Source organism: Callorhinus ursinus, unplaced genomic scaffold (assembly GCF_003265705.2).
Source record: "Callorhinus ursinus isolate GAN/ISIS: 27379988/994484 unplaced genomic scaffold, GSC_fseal_2.0 scaffold83, whole genome shotgun sequence".
In the NCBI taxonomy this organism is placed as follows: Eukaryota; Metazoa; Chordata; class Mammalia; order Carnivora; family Otariidae; genus Callorhinus; species Callorhinus ursinus.
Window position 1 is genome coordinate 1,490,327 of NW_027397145.1, and position 16,736 is coordinate 1,507,062.

Genomic DNA, 16,736 nt, shown 5'->3' on the forward strand with positions numbered 1-16,736 from the left:
CTATAACTTTGAAAATGATTGGTAGTTGTCAATTCACACAGTATATAAATATAAAAAATAAATGACTTGCTGGTGACCTATCCGCACGAATTTTCAAAGGACTATTTTTACTGCTCGAGACTCAGATGTATCCCATTCTGAGTGGCAACAGCTTGATTTATCTTTACTCCTCACGTCCTCTGGTTTCCTTCTGTTGTTCCTTCCGCTAGAAAGAAATTAGACTGTTGGGAAATCAGAGATGAAACTTCGAAGTCCCATTTTGGTCTGGCTTGGAAGCAAAATCAGGTCCGTGGGGATCTCTTTCAGATGACGCTCACTCTGGCGGAGGGATACAGGGTGAAATCACTCCATCAGAGGTGGCGCTAGGAGGCGGGACTTAGCAGAAGCGGGGGAGAGAGGCGGGGCTTAACAACTTCGCCCGCAGGAAAGGGAGGGAGGCGGCCGCACATCTTTCTGGAAGGCGGCAATTGGGCGAGACGGCGAGTGACGTAATAACTGCGCGCTCCAAGTTTCAGAGGGTCGCCGCCGCGTCTGCGCATGGGGAGGTGGTGGCCGCTGCAGCCGCCTGGAATTGTGGGGGTTGTGTCTGCCCCTCGGCTGCCGGGCGGGAAGCCGAAGGTAGGGGCGGTGAGGGCCACTCGGCCCTGGCGCTGGGCGGGGGGCTCCGGGCGCTGTCCGGGCCTCCTCCCACCAGCGGCCCCGGCGCCTTCCCAGCACTGTACCGGGGTCCCCACACAGGACCCCCCCCCCCCAAATACATCTCGTTCCTCCAAAGCGGGGACGACCAAGTGAACCCTGGCCACAGCCCAGGAGTCGCTTTACCTACCTTTTCTGTTCAGGTCGTCTCCAGTAACTTTTCTTAAGTGCCAGGAGATGAGGCGGTGGGGATTCCGAGACTCGTTTTTGATTCTCTGTTTCATCTTCCTTCCCTGTTTCCTTCTTCCACCCTCAGTTTCTGCATCTAACCGCTTCTTTGTTGACATTCTGGTTCTTGGCCGAGGCCTCTATGTCTCTTCACCATATGGAATTGCCCTCGACCCGCGTCGTATTTCCACGCCTGACTTGTGTTTTCCTGTTTCCCGGTAGATGGAAGACTTGTCTTTGAAGTACGGATTTCAGACTTTGGTGTTTTTCAAATCACCTAGGAGGTTGTGTACATCCCTGGCCTCTACTCAGTGATTTCATTTAAAGTGGAGTATGGGCACCTGCAGTGCTCCCCGGGTGATTCTCTTTCTGATGGTCCTGAAATTCTTGCTTTGAGAGTCTCTCCTGTGGAAGACTGGAGGGAATCCGTTGGTATATGAGCTCCTGAAATGGGGCTCTAGGTGGGAAAGAACACCTAACACCTGGGAGGCCAGTGGGGGTTTCTTTGCACTCTAGAAGCTAGAGGGATGTTTAATGTCTTTAAAAAAAAATATTACCCCCCATATGTAATGTCAGTTTTCTACTAAAAAATTTAAAATATCTGGCATTGATTCAAGCTTGTGTGGCTTTCTGACCTCACTGAAACAAAACAAAACCACAAACTGCGTTGGGGGATTGAAGGGGTTAGATTAACCCAGAGTAGGTAGGCAGTAGGAGAATGAATCTTAAATGTTTGCTAAGAAAATAAACCGATGTGTTTATAAACAGTAATAATGTTTGTTTTGACAGTGTAAAAGATGTTTTGTTTTATATCTGTGTGTCTTTTTAGCTCTCACTCCACCCAAACTTTTTTTTGTTGTCTGATAAAAATATAGCCAGATTTGGGGTTTGGACAGGATTTTGATGGGAGCCAGGGTATGAGGATGTTAGGATTGATGTATAACATGGATTGTAAGTTGGTGTGTGGTTTCAGTTGAGAATTTGGCTCTTAGGTTTTTTTTTTTTTGCTAGATTTATTTTTTTTCCCTCTTTAATACCCATCACCAGGCTAACCCATCCCTCCACCCCCCTCCCCTTGGCTCTTAGGTTTTTAAGGTGTTGCCACACCAGATTTATGTTTTTCTTTCGGTTGTTTAATGAATTTAATATGCTAATTATGTGGTGGTATGATGAAATTGGCTACGGAAAAGACTTATTGCCCCCATTTTACAGAGGGTGGGAATGGGGAATATGTTAGTACAGCTGTGGTGACCCAGGAATGAAAAGTTGCCTTGTTCTTGGATTCCTGCTTTCTTGACCTTTTCTGATGTCTTTGGAGACCAGTTGTTCTCTGCAGAGGCCAACTTTGAGCCTTGGTGTGTTTCATTGACCCAATAAAAGGCTAATTAAGCAAAACTGAAAAGTTAACAACATGGGTTTTGAAATAAGCATGCTAGAACTTTTTCATTGAGTGCTGTTCTCCTTTAGAGTGGTATGTGTAGGTGTGAGTGGTGGGAGTGTGGCCTTATTTAAGTGATATGTCATTGTCCAAAGCAGTTTTGAAAATCTACCTCTGAAATTGTCTTCAGAGACATTTTTGAGCCATGTTAGTGATCAGTTTCATTAATACATAATACCATACTGTTGGCTTTTTTTTTTTTACCCCCAAGTGGCTTCGATAAAGCAACCTTGTCACCCGACTTGTCTTCAGTTGAATAAAAAGTTCTTTTGAAGTGGACATAATAGATTTTTGGTGTGTGGTTGAACATGTTTTGAATCTATCACTTATTAGCCATATGATCTTGCACAAGTCACCTCTTAGGCTCAGTTTTCCACTACATAAAAATGGGAATACTGGAGCACCTGCCTGGCTCAGTCAGTGGAGCATGGGATTTTTGATCTTGGGGTTGTAAGTTCGAGCCCTATGTTGGGTGTAGAGATTACTTTAAAATTCTTTAAAAAAATGGGAATGCTTACTTGGAAGAATGGTTAAGTGAGGAGGAACACATTAATGACATAGGAATGCAGTAAATGTTTCTACCATCAAAGAATGAAGATTTGCTATTAATGAGAACAGTTTTTGAAAAATGAGTCTCTAAAGGCAAGTTGTATCTTTTTCCAAATAGGTAAATGCCTTTCAATCCTGTTATCTTTGTCGATTCATGCTCTGACCTCATCCTACTTCTTGTCTTTTTTTACCCCCACTCATTTTCTATCCTTTCCTCAGTGAAGCTGTGTTGCAGAGGCTGTCTGCCAGTCTCTTGGAGTAAGCCTCTTTTCAGGAGAGCTAATCGAAACATTCTTACAATGCTAGCCCCTTGGTCATGTATTCCTGGGGATTTTTCTTTGGGGCCGCAGCTGGTGCTTAGCTCACGCTCTATAGCACAGGCATCTCTAACTCCTGGATTTGGTGTCAATTTGGAGACCTCTTTGTGAGGCTAATCTTTTCTCTTTCTGAGCAAGGATGACTACTTTATCCGTCTCTGAGTCAGTCTTAAGCTGCAGGCCTTAGTTTTTCACAGCACAGAGCTTCTTATTTTAGTTATATGTGGTCTAAAGGAGCAGTATCCTGCCCTTTTCTTCATGTTCTTTCACCAAGGGCTTCACTGCTGAGTAGGGGAGGAGGAGAATAGCCCCTTGCCATTCAGGTGGGGCTTTGGGTAACCCCTGATTCCTAGCATCAACAGTAATTGAGTTTGCCTTTGGAGTAAGAACCTTGTAAAAGATAGAAGCTGCTCAGGACACATGTGAAGATTCTCCCAGAATTTTACTGACTTAGGAAGAGTTTACACTTGGCATCCTTCCTTGTGCTATTTTCCACCTTGGAGACAGAATCTAGGAGCCGCAGAATATGTTCAGCACACACTTGTAGTTCTTTCAGGTTCCACCTGGTGGCGCGTGGGTAAGGGTGTGGTTGTGTTGGCTGGCTATGTCTGCTCTCATCCTCCTAACAGTACCCTTGGCTGTGCTGTTTTAGGCTTTGAGATGTGTCTTAGTCAGTTATGGGCTGCTGTAATAGAGTACCATAGACTGGGTGGCTTAAATAGCAAACATATATTTCTCCCAGTTCTAGAGATTGGAACTGTGAGATCAGGGTGCCAGCGTGGTTAGGTTCTTAAAGGTAGTGGGTCAGCTCTTTAGACATCTAATCAAGTGATTCTCAACCTTTTGTTCACTATCACCTTTTGAGACTTTTTCCCCTAATTGTCCCCTCCCCATGGAATTTTAATACCACAGATATACCGTGTATCTACTTATACTGTGGCCCTTTGGAGGGCCATAAACTTAACAATATCTAAGATTTTTCTTCCTGAAGAATCATTTCCCTGTCCTGCTTGGGGGCGATACTGCCCTCATTGAGAATGCATGGTCTTACCTATATTCTCTCTAATAAAGCCATCAAGGCGTGTTTTATACCCAGAAGATCCAGCTGTTACCACCCCAACACCAGACTAGTATAAGTGGGAGAACATTATCTCATCCAGTCTTCCAATCAACCTTGTGAAATAATTGGTATTACCCCATTTTACAGAAGAAAAAAATAGGCTCAGTGAAGTTAAGTGACTTGGCCAAGGTCAAAAAGTTTGTTGTAGCCAGGCTCTCAACCCAGTTCTGACACCACAGTGATTTCTTTTGCACTATGCTACCCTCCTCTCAACATGAGTCTGCTCTCATCAGCAGGATATTTGACCATTCACCTTATTAAGGCCCTCCTAGGTGCCAGGTCCAGTGGAAGATATTGAGGACACTAAAGTGAGAAAGGATTCCTGCTCTTGAATAGCCCACTAAGTTTTCCCAAGGTGTAGTGCCTTAGGTCTAGTTCTCTTGTTACCCATCCTGTTTGACTTCTGAGATGGCTGGCAGTAGCTAAGGGCTGTCATGGAAAGATTTGAGGTAAAATCTTTGGCCTTTATAAGGATCAGAGCTGTGAACATGTCCCTCCTGGTTCCATTTGCCAACCAGCTGAGCTGTTTCTAATCGCTGAGCCTGTTGCCTAAAGTGTGTTGCAGGCCCAGGAAACTCCTTGGCCATTACATGTTTATAAGCATGGGAATTAATAAGAATGCCATTTCTGCTTTTCTTAATGATATTCCTTTTTTTTTTTTTAAGTTTTATTTATTTATTTGACAGAGAGATAGAGCACAAGTAGGCAGAGCTGCAGGCAGAGGGAGAAGGAGAAGCAGGCTCTCCACTGAACAGGGAGCCCAATGTGGGGCTCGATCCTAAGACCCCGGGATCATGATCTGAGCCGAAGGCACCTGCTTAACTGACTGGGCTTCCCAGGCACCCCTTTTTAATGATATTCCTAATTCAGAGCAGAAGTTGTTTTGTCCTTTTCTGATGTTACTCCATATTGTCTGCCTCAAAACCTAATGCTGTTGAGGGAGTTGGAGAAGAAATGGAATATGTGTGGAGGTAGAGGTGGGAGGGATAATTTTTACCTGGACTTCTCCAAAGAGGCTAGAATTGAGTTTAATCTTTACTATCTTTTTTTTTTTTAAGATTTTATTTATTTGACAGACACAGCGAGAGAGGGAACACAAGCAGGGGGAGTGGGAGAGGGAGAAGCAGGCTTCCCTCCAAGCAGGGAGCCTGATGTGGGGCTCGATCCCAGGGCTCTGGGACCATGACCTGAGCAAAAGGCAGACGCTTAATGACTGAGCCACCCAGACACGCCTAAGTCTTTACTATTTTTATTTTCTTCCAAATCTTGGACTTTTTAAAAACTTTTTTTTTTTTTTTTTAAGAGAGGGAGAGAGAAGGAGGGTAGGAGCAGAGGGAGACAGGGAATCTTAAAGCAGGCTTTATGCCCAGTGCAGAGCCCAACTCCAGGCTCAGTCTCATGACCCTAGCCGAAATCAAGAGTTGGACACTTAACTGACTGAGCCACCCAGGCACTCCCCAAATCTTGGACTTCTGAAATGTTCCATTTACCATCTGTTTCTCTGATGCCTCCTTGGCCTTACTTTTTCACAGCTGAGCCTGCTGTGTTGGCTCAGGTGTTCCTGGAAGTTGGGTAGTGTCTGATGGTTAGCCCATATCACATGTCCTAGCCACAGAGAAATGAGAAGGGGTATGTTTCTGAGGTCCGCTTGCTGGCTGTGTCTTGACTGAGGGTGTTGTGCTTTTTAATTACCACTTATTCCAGGCAGAGGAGTATCACAGCAGTCAGTGAACTGATCCATGTCTAGCTACTTGACTTTCTGCAAGTAGTCTGCCTTTTCTGTCTTAGGAAGGGGAGGAGTTCTAGAAACTGAAAGAAGAATCACAGATGTATCTCATTGGTCAGGTGAGGAATGCTGATACCAATGGACTTTTAAATGGGCATTTCTTTATGTCTGGGAATAGTTTCATGCTTTTGCTTCTCATTTCTGTGAGGCTCCCACGGGGTCAGCAGCCATCTGACCAAACTTCAGGCTTCAGTTCAGTGGAAGTAACATAAAGTAGGACAATCGATACAGACAACATTGATTGGTCACACTTTGAATTCAGTTGGTAGTAGAGTTGGAAACTTAAGGGGCAAGATCCTAAGGAAGGTATTTAAGGTTGATTTTGTGAATCTCCCCACTGCTGGTCATGGGGAGTTGGGTTTGATTTTATTCATGAAGCAAAGTCTCCTTCCTTGGGCCCAGCTGCTAAAGTCTGAAATCATGGTGTTTATGGGCTGGAACATATCATCCCCTAGGTCTTTATATCAATTTTATTGGGAACATCAGTGCAGGGTCTGGTTCAGTTCCAAGGAATGGCTGTTGGTGGTTCCTTGGGTGAGGGAAGAGTCAGGAGGTTCCCTTGTGGTTCTGTCACCTTCCAGTGCTTGAGTTTTGTATTTAATGGGTTCTTATTTTACTGATGACAAAACTGAGTTCCAGAGAAGTGAAATGGGCTATATGCCTTTTTTAGGGCCATCAGCATATTACTGGCAGAGCTGAGACTCAAGCCAGAGGACTAACAGAGGGTGGCCATAGAAGTTGTTAAAATTATTTAAAGCCTTATAAAGATACAAGATGCCATTGCAGTTAAAAATCTACAGGGAGGGGCGCCTGGGTGGCTCAGTTGTTAAGCGTCTGCCTTTGGCTCAGGTCATGATCCCAGGGTCCTGGGATCGAGTCCCGCATCGGGCTTCCTGCTCTTGGGAGCCTGCTTCTCCCTCTGCCTCTCTCTCTGTCTCTCTGTCTCTCATGAATAAATAAATAAAAAATCTTAAAAAAAAAAAAATCTCCAAGGAGGGAGAAGGCCCCGCCTCTACTGACTGCTTTATTCATTATGTTAAAATACTTCACTGGTGAGGTTTTTGGCTGTCATGCTGATTTCTTTCCTTTTTGTGTTGAAGTGTGTCTCCTCTTGATCTTACCCCAGAGGAAATAGATTTGAAGCTTACCCCTATTTTAGAAATAAAGAACAAGTGCTCAGGCCAGGCTGCTCTGAGGGTGTTCTGTAAAGAATGGGGCCAATGCGCCAGTGGACCTTATCTGGTGACCCAAGCAAACCCGTGATACATCACTAAAAGAAAAAGAGTGAGGGAATGAATGGTGTGTCAGAGTGGTTTAAGAACATTCTGGAGTGGCGCCTGGGTGGCTCAGTTGGTTGGGCATCTGCCTTTGGCTCAGGTCATGGTCCTGGGATTGAGCCTCGCATCGGGCTCCTTGCTCGGCAGGGTAGCCTGCTTCTCTTCTTCTCCCTCTGTCTGCAGCTCTCCCTGCTTGTGTGCTTTCTCTCTCCGTCAGATAAATAAAATCTTAAAAAAAAAAAACAAAAAAAAAAACAAACATTCTGGAGTCAGCTTACTTGGTCATATTTTGCTGTTTACTTACTAGCTGTCAGGTCCTAGACAAGTTACTCATTTTCTCTAAGCCTTAATTTCATCATCTGTAGAATGGGACTAGTAATAGTTCCTCTTGGAACTGTCTTGAGAATTACTTGAGAGAATACATATGGAAAGTGGTTCCTCTGGCATAGTATAAGTGCTCTGTGTTATCACTTATGTCAACCACAGTAGTTTCTAATTCCTGACCCAAGACTTGGTTACAGGATAAGTTATGCTGACTAAGCCAGTGTTACCTTAACCATCACATCATTGTCGATCTCCTTTGTTGTTGTTTTTTTTTCCTTTTTTATTATGTTAATCACCATACATTACATCATTAGTTTTTGATGTAGTGTTCCATGATTCATTGTTTGCGTATAACACCCAGTGCTCCAAGCAGAACGTGCCCTGTTTAATACCCATCCCCAGGCTAACCCATCCTCCCACCCCCCTCCCCTCTAGAACCCTCAGTTTGTTTCTCAGAGTCCATAGTCTCTCATGGTTCTCCTTTGTTGTTTGATTATTCATTATCAGTAGTCACAGCTGGCTCATGCTGAATAATAGTCACAAATATCAAGGAACTTTGAAGCTTCTCTGCCATCTTCTTCCTTACTCAGCTTAGTTCTCACCTTTCTGGGGCTGTCTTTAACTGGCCGTCGCGGCCAGTGGGCCCTGTTTCCAGGGCCAGCTCTCCAGAGTCTGCCTGGGGCCCTTTGACAGTATGTTCTCCTTGTCTCTTGCCTTCTGCTCTTCAGCCAGACATGAAGCAATTAGCTCGTTATGGGAACTTTGACTTCTGTCACGGCTTTCTTCTGATTTGTATGCCCATTTCTGGTCCTTTTGAAAGGTCGGGGAGGCGCAGTCAAATACACTGACCCGGATTTTGTGTTCAAGTTGATTCTTTCCCTTTGAGATTTACAACTGGTTCAGTGTAGCAGTGGGGATGGGAGTGGGGAAAAAGCCCCTGAAGCTATTACCCCTCATTATATTGCTCTCAAGCTGAGTTTCTAAAAACCCTGAGTACCATCGTTACCGTAGTTACAGCCTGTGCCTTACTTCTCTGAATGAAACAAATAGGCCAAAACCTTATCATTGGGTGGGAAAACCAGTCTGCATTGGTTTAAAAAAAAAAGAGTCTCTTCAAAGAAATGCTATTGTCTTAAATTTTTTGGCAAGCCTCTGCAGTATCTTTCTTTTTTTTTTTTTAAGGTTTTATTTATTTATTTGACAGACAGAGACACTGTGAGAGAGGGAACACAAGCAGGGGGAGTGGGAGAGGGAGAAGCAGGCTTCCCGCTGAGTGGGGAGCCTGATGCAGGGCTCGATCCCAGGACCCTGGGACCATGACCTGAGCCGAAGGCGGGCGCTTAACGACTGAGCCACCCAGGCGCCCCTGCAGTATCTTTCTTACCTAGTCTTAATGCTTCCCCTGTTTCCTGTAACTGCTCCTGAGGTATTATGGAAGCCTCCTCTTACACCTTACTTCGGTTTCCTTTAGGACATTGTGTACCACTGCCCCTTGGGGTCTTCCTAAATACAGTGCTCATTGGAGAACACTCATGCTTAGAAGCCTTTGGTGGCACCCCTTGGCTGCTGCTGAATACATTCTAAATGTATCCGTTGTCCGGGTGTTCCAATGTTCTGTGCCTCTCACGGCGTGTCCCTGTCCTACCACTTTAATTATATCCTCTACCATTACCCACTTGTATCCTTTGCCCTTGAAAAACGGGTCCATGTGGCCCTCTGAACATGCCTCATGTTTATGACTTGGCCAGTTCTTTTGCCCAGAGGTCCCCTCTCCTTTGTTTTTGACTTAAACTGCACAGCTGTCTTCTTCAGTGAGCCTTGCCTAATACCTCCTCATCTGTATCCCCATAGCAACACTTTGATTATAGAATTTAGCATACTTTATCCTGGTTAGTTATTTTGTTTCTTATTATATGAGCTTCTCAAGGACATGGGCTATGCTTTATTTTGTGTCTCCAGCATAATGCTGAGTGTAACACGGACACCATGAATGTTTGTTGAACGAAGAAATACGTGAAAGCCTGAGAAATGATAACAGTCCTGTTCAATTCCCGATTCTTTCCTGGAGCATTCCTTGAACCTAGTCACAGTGAATCTGGCATGCTCAACTACGAGAGCCCTTGGTGTCTGAAGCAGTCCGATTCTGTAGAATAAGTCTCCTCTTCCCAAATGGATTAGGAATTCCTGGAGGGCAAAGTGCCTCCCTCATTTCTCTTTGTGTACCCAGCCCCCAGGACAGTTCCTGGCACATAGAGGGTGTTTAGTAAGTGCTTATGAATGTAGGAGTCCTGCTCTTTGTCAGCCGATGTGCCTACCTCAGCCTCCTCTGTCACTCACTGGCCAGGGGTCTCCAATTCTAAGGTGTTTTCAGGGTCAGGTAGGGAATAGTCAGTGTGAGCCACAGGGAATGGTGGGCCTGTGTCAAACTGGAGGGCTCATGTGTTCCATGAAGGGCAGCTGCTGCTCAGCCTATAGTCATGAGTGAGTGTGGCTCTAGTGTCCTTACCTTACATTACAAGAGAAGCCAGAAATTTGGGGGGATTTTTATGTGAAATCCCCAGGGACTACCAAAGTACATCTGTGGTCCAGATTTGGCATCAAGGCTACATCTGTGATCTTTGGATAGAGCCTGAAATTTTGCATATTTAAGCTCCTTGTGGAAGAAGAAAGGGAGCAGAAGACATAACCTGAAAGCTTTTGAGGGATTTCTGTTGAAAGCCTAGGTTTTGTTGAGAGTGTCCTCTTATTTTCTGTGGATAGTAACGTAGTCTCTTGAGCTAAGTCCTGCAGAGACCTCCTGTTTTGCTTCATCCTCCCTTGTATTCTGTCCCTAGAAAGATGGTGACCTAGGGACTTAGGTGATTTTTACCCTTTTGCCCAGCCTCTGCTGAGGCAGGTTTGATGGTTCTTGCTTCTAGGCTACTTCTGAGGGTCTGGTGGTCAGTCTGGTTACAGACTGAGGTCCCAGGAATCATTCCTATTAATGGCTTCTCTGAGAAGTTCTGAATGAACCAGCACAGGTGAAAGGGAGGTATATTGTATAAAATTATTGCCTAAATGTGGTTAGCCAGGGGGCAAAGCAGTATGATAGCCAGGAGGAAATCTGTACCTCCATGGACGCTTTTGCAGGGCAATATCTTACCCTCTGGCTTCCCTGTTCTTTTCATAGTCCCTAAGGCCTCTGGCAGAGCTTACTTGCTTGACATTACCTTTTAGGTCTGAAGGTGTTACCACCATTGATACCTCCATCTGAGGCAGAAATAAGCTGTTTGGATTATCTCTGGAAGAATACATGAGAAACTGAAAAGAGTGTTGTCTTTGGTGAGGGGCCCTGGGTGGCTGGGCAGTGAGGGAGAAGAGAGGCTTAATTTTCACTGCATACCTTTGTGTGCTTTTTCACATTTGAGCTGTGCGCATATATTGCTAATATTTTAAAAAATAATCCTAGGCAGACTCAAGTGTGGTCTCCACTTCAAATTCCACTCTGTCCTCACTTTATTCCTTAACTGTGGGTTCTCTGTAAACACCTAGAACCAGTTACTGTAGTTTGTCCCTTGGAGGTGATAGCCTTGTTTTTCTGTTCCTCCGAAGTGTCTTAGGCTTTCTCAACCAGAGGTCTTTGGAATAACTATCAGGCCTAAAGTATGCTCAACATTTTACTTTTATAAAAGGGCTTTCATGAGGTGCCTGGGTGGCTCAGTTGGTAAAGTGTCTGCCTTCAGCTCAGGTCATGATCCCAGGGTCCTGGGCTGGAGTCCTGTATTGGGCTCCATGCTCAGCGGGGAGCCTGCTTCTCCCTCTGCCCTCTCCCTGCTCATGCTCTCTCTCTCTCTCTCTCTCAAATAAATAAAATCTTAAAAAAAAAAAAAAAGGCTTTCAAATAACGGATCTTTAAAACATCCCCATTTCATAGAGATGAGAAATTGAAGTTTGGAGAGTCTGAATTACTTACACTTACTGAGGGTTGTACAGTTAGGGTAGGGCTGTGACTAATCCAGGTAGCCTTACTTCATATTCCTGCTCCTTGCTCTTAGTGCTTATGTCAGTGAGGTAGTCTTCCCTTTTTGGAATTCTCTTACAGGTTTCCAGAGCTGTTTCTGTTGGGGCAAGAGTAGAGCTGTGGTGTTGTGCTTTATTTTTTCGGTTTTAGCTTTCACCTCTTCAGGATTCTCAGTGATGTAGGCCTGTCTTCTCTGGAAAAAAGTGGTCAGTAATAGGTTTCTCCAGTTTCTACTTAGGGTAAACTAAAGCTTCATTGGAGCAGTATCTTTTAGGGAAGCTTGAATTAACAGTTTTCTTTTTTCTTTTCTTTGCTGAGTATTATAGCTGCTGTTAGGCAAAGGGCTTTGTTTCTAGGTTACAAATCTTTTTAGCAAAGAAGTAAGTGTGGAATAGAACTGGAAGGACTCATGCTGTTCTTGGATATAATTTAATGCTCCACATCCCAGAGAGAGTAAACATTGTAAAGTACGCAAGATGGGTTTGGATTAATATCCTGACAACATATGGCTTGGCATGTAGGGCACTCCTGGGAGACCTTCCTCACCATACATAGCCTGCCTTTGCCGGGTGGTCCCTTCCCACAGGTCTTCCCAGCAGCTGTTGTGCACCTGGGTGAATCATCAGCTTTCCTAAGCTTTGAGGTGTGGGGGGGGAACAATGTTAACTATCGAAAGCCTTCACATGGGAGGTGAAATAAACAGACAACCCTGGGAGACTGTGTTTTAGTACTACTTAGCTTCCGCAGAGTTTGTCCAGGGTATTCACCTCCATTAGAAACACTGGCTGATCCTCACCACTGATCTCTTCAGAATACACCCCTGAAAATCATCTTGCCCTTTCTGCTCTCCTGCCCCTGGCATCATGGGTATAGAAGGTCTCTGAAAGCTCTAGAGAGGTGGTGGGCAACATGGAAGAAAGGCTCAGTTGCTTCTAAAGACCAAGGAGAAATCCTTCATTTTTTTTACCTTTTCTATTTCTACTTAAATCAAAATTAGGTTACCTTCAAAGAGAGTTCTCTACATTACTGACAGAGCTCAGAGTGGGATAGGCTCTCGGTACCTCCTTTGCAGTCTCCGAAGAGAGCTTGTTGGGGGCATGTAGAGATCATGCCTGGGTTTTCTTTTCCTCCCCCAGCCCTGACCTGCACTGTGCCAAGAGAGTTGCCTCAGCTGATGGCTTGGTCACTGGTTGACAGCTTTGTGGGTCTGGAAACTCAGCCAGTTCCCCCAGGTCTAAGTTCCCGTGGGCTCTCTCAAGCACATGAAATTCATGAGCCCATTCAGCTATAGTTCCAGTTAACTAACTAACTCTAGGAAACATGCCTAGCACGTTGACTTGTGCGGACAGGTGGGATAGTTGTCTCCGCTATAGATAAGGTTAGCAGGAAGCCAGCTCACCCCTGGAGGAAGTCAAGGTGAAATAGGGTGGAAAGCTCTTGGCTGTAGCATCAGATATATCCAGATTTAACCATGTACTAGCTATTAGACTTAAGAGAGTTATTTAACCTGTCCCTTATTGCTTCATCTGTAAAACTCCCTGAGCTTTTCTGATACGCACACAGTATGCATTTGGTATATGTTTTGTACCATTTATTCACTTCTTTCCTCTCTCTCCTCATAGCATTGTACTTTTAGGGCTATATCTGTAGTCTGACCAAAGTATACCTGTTACTCTCTTGGGGCTCCAGAAGTTTCTTTCAGAGAGACTGAATTTAATTCTCTGGGTACCTTTTGGCATATTCTTCACAGACCACAGCCATTCTTTTACCGCAGGTTACAGTAGGAACAACTAGATTCTAGCTCTCATCAGTTGGTTCCAGCCTAAGGAGTCTTTGTGGTTACCATTCAAGCTACAGTTCTTTGTAAAGACCCGCTTACGTGTCAGATACTGCTTGGCTATGGGAATTCAGCGGTGAGTGAGATTTGCCCTCAGTAATACCTCTCTAAACCAATCCTTGGTTGGGCTACTTCTTTGGGTGACTAGTCTTGTTCGTTCTTTGTTGATTCATACCGACTTGCTTCTGAGAGAGTAATCTCCCTAGACCTGGGGGACAGTGCCCCTTTGTGCGGCCTGGGCCTTGCCTGCTGGCTTGCCTGCTCTCAAACAATGAGAGCAGCGTGCTGAGGCTGGAGGAGAAAGCCCCGCAGGCTACTACTGCCTCGGCCACACATGTCCCGAGAGCCTGTGCTTGGCACTCTTGAATGTTCCTTTTCTCCTTGCACATAGATTATAGTGTTCACTGGTAATTTAAATTTCAAAAACCTTCCGCCCCCCTCTCTGCCTTAAAAAAATAGGCTCTGTGTATTACAGGGTGGAGAACAAAGCAGGCCAGCCCTGGTTTCCTGGTGGGGTTTGTTTGATCACGTGTATTTTTTATGTAGCCTCAGTGTGGGTTACCTTTGCTTTAATAAGGCTAACGTGTAATTAAGGCATATTAATATTCTGTAGTTATAGAATATCCCATCTTGCTCTACCTTGTTTGTCATAAATAGTGTGGCGGGTAGATTTAGGGGCTTTGGCCGACAGGAAGTTGTACTTCCCACTTTGGACTCCAGACTGCATTCTGGCCCCTCGTGGGCTCTGTATATAGAAGACCTAGCAGCCAGTTTGATGGATTTCTCAGTTTCAAAATAGGGGCCTGAGGATAGTCCTCTGCTCTATCCTTCTCTCTCTGTTGCCAGTTTTCCTGGCAGTTGGCAAGAAGTGTGTGTGGGGAAGCAGGCAGAATTGCTCTCTGAGAACCATTTATTTGAGAACTCCCAGCAGAGAACTGCATTTGCCTCTCCTCCTTCTCTTTCTGTGGTATGTGATCTTGTGATTTAGTACTGCTTGTTCCTGTGTGGTACAGAGGCCTGAGTATGACTCCTCTAGCCCTGTTGGGGTTTTTATCAATAAATTGCTTGCTGATTGGTCTTTCCCCTGAATTCCATCACTTTCCCAGGAGCAAGGGAGTGTGTCAACATTTGGGGACCTATTTGAGCCTCTCTTGCACTGTGGCCACTGAAACCATGGTGGCTGAGCCCAGATGAGCCGTGTTTCCCACTGCTGCTGAGCTGTGTTTCCCACTGCTGCTGAGCTGGGCATTGGCTACAGTTGGATTTAGCTTTAACAGTCACACTAGAGGCTTGGTTGGAAAGAAGAGAGCACTGCATAATTATTGCTTATGTACCAGTTAAACCTATCAGCCAACAGATGTCAAGTGCAGGAAAAAAGTGCAATAATGTTATTATAATGGCATAATAGTTATCATTATAATAATCAGCTGGCATAGCTTTTGATAAGAGGCAGATCCTGAAAGGAGTGCAGGGGGAAGGGTTAACCTTGAACTACGGCACAGTGAAGGGGTGCTTCACCTTGTAGGAGATGCTGTGTGAATGTGTGTGATTCAGGTATGGGGTTGATACCCTTTCTGCACAGCTTGAGGTGGTATGGAGACTTGCACTGGGGTTGTCTGCCCTGCGGGTATTGTCTTTCTCATGGTGCCAGGGAACACCTGCCATCCTTTAGTTTAGGTGCCCTGGATTGCAGGATTACCATTTCAAGCACCTAGCACCAGTGGGTTCTCAAAAAGGCAGAGATTTCATCCCTGTGGGTCCATTTGGAATTTTCAGAAAATCTAGCCTCATCCCCATTAGCTACAAATGATGAACTCCCCTCTCTTTAGCGCACTGTACTCTGTACCTAGGGTGTGGTGGTGTACCTCAGCTATGTACATGCTTATTGTGGTGGAATGTGCTCATGGAAGACAGCCTTTCCTTACCCAGGGAGCTCTTTGGAACTATGTTCCCATTCTGGTAAGGAGGTGGTAAAGGGGTGGGGAGCAGAGCTGGGCTCATGGGTGACCCACAAAGGCAGCTCTAGGGTAGGAGAAGAGTCTTTGGATTCAGGCAGACTTGGGTTGTCTCCTGACCTCACCGTTCACTAGCTGTTACACAACCTTGCTGAGCCTCAGCTGCCCCTCTGTGCGTGTGTTCATTTATTTCTCACTGTTTTTCACTACCAGTCCTGTCTCTGAAGAACCTGTCACTAAGCAGTTCTCAGTAATTGGTTCTTCTTCTCCTACCCCACCCTGCCCACCTACCCTAAAGAATAGAATAAGAAAGAAAGGACAAGACCCTCCTGCTTCCTTAGGGAATTGAGACTTTAATCTGAGCTTCATGTGAGCTTTTTCAGGCTCTGGGGTTTTTGTTCAGAGCCATACTAGAATTCCTCTGGAGCCGCCTCATTGGGGGAGATCTTGATATTTAATGTTTGGGCAAATCTCTGCCTTATCCAAGGAGTGAAAGATGGTGTTTAAAATCCCATTCAGGGATTTTCTGCTTCAGCCCCTTGCAGTCTTTATCCCCTCCCCTTTTTCCTTTGGGGTGGGTCACTTGGGGGCACTGCCTGCTTTGAGGAACATTTGTTTTTTTGAAGAAACTGTTAGTTGTTTGGCTTAGTCTCTTTACTGAGTAGAGATTTTTGTGTTTCCATCTGCCTTGGCCTTTGCTGTGGACTTTTATTTTGGAAGTCTGGAGCACTCAGACAAGGTGATATCTTTTTAGACTATTTTTGGCTGTAGGCCAGCTTATCACTATGGCTACCACCTGCCTGAAGAATGGCAGGACATAAGCAGTCACTTCTATCAGAAATTTGGCAAAGAAGAAGGGCAAAGGGGAAAGAACAGTTTGGCTTAAGGTCACAAGGGGAGAACAGCTTCTCTAAGCAGAACCTTTTTTTTTTTTTTAAAGATTTTATTTATTTATTTGACAGAGAGAGACACAGCGTGAGAGGGAACACAAGCAGGGGGAGTGGGAGAGGGAGAAGCAGGCTTCCTGCCGAGCAGGGAGCCCGATGTCGGGCTCCATCCCAGGACCCTGGGATCATGACCCGAGCTGAAGGCAGATGCTTAACGACTGAGCCACCCAGGCGTCCTCTAAGCAGAACCTTTTGATTTGGACAGAACTTCATTTCCCTTCTCTCTGGAATTTTGTTCTTTCTGTCAACAGACATAAATAGAACATCCTTTACCCTCCAGACACTATGGTAAATCCTGAGTCATGACCAAGTCATATGTATT

The 16,736-nt window shown here is 45.1% G+C and overlaps 1 protein-coding gene across 3 annotated transcripts in view; it reads left to right on the top strand.

Moving 5' to 3' along the window:
* The first annotated feature begins 463 nt into the window (after positions 1-463).
* SIL1 (SIL1 nucleotide exchange factor) overlaps positions 464-16,736 on the top strand; it is a 214,269-nt gene continuing 197,996 nt past the window's right edge. Inside the window, exons 1-2 of one of the 3 annotated variants that reach the window (XM_073887800.1) lie at positions 511-618; positions 1,087-1,221. The gene's annotated coding sequence lies outside the window, so the exon portion shown is untranslated. Of the gene's footprint in view, positions 619-1,086; positions 1,222-16,736 lie in introns of all 3 variants that reach the window. The other 2 variants (XM_025852270.2, XM_073887798.1) reach the window with 2 other exon arrangements.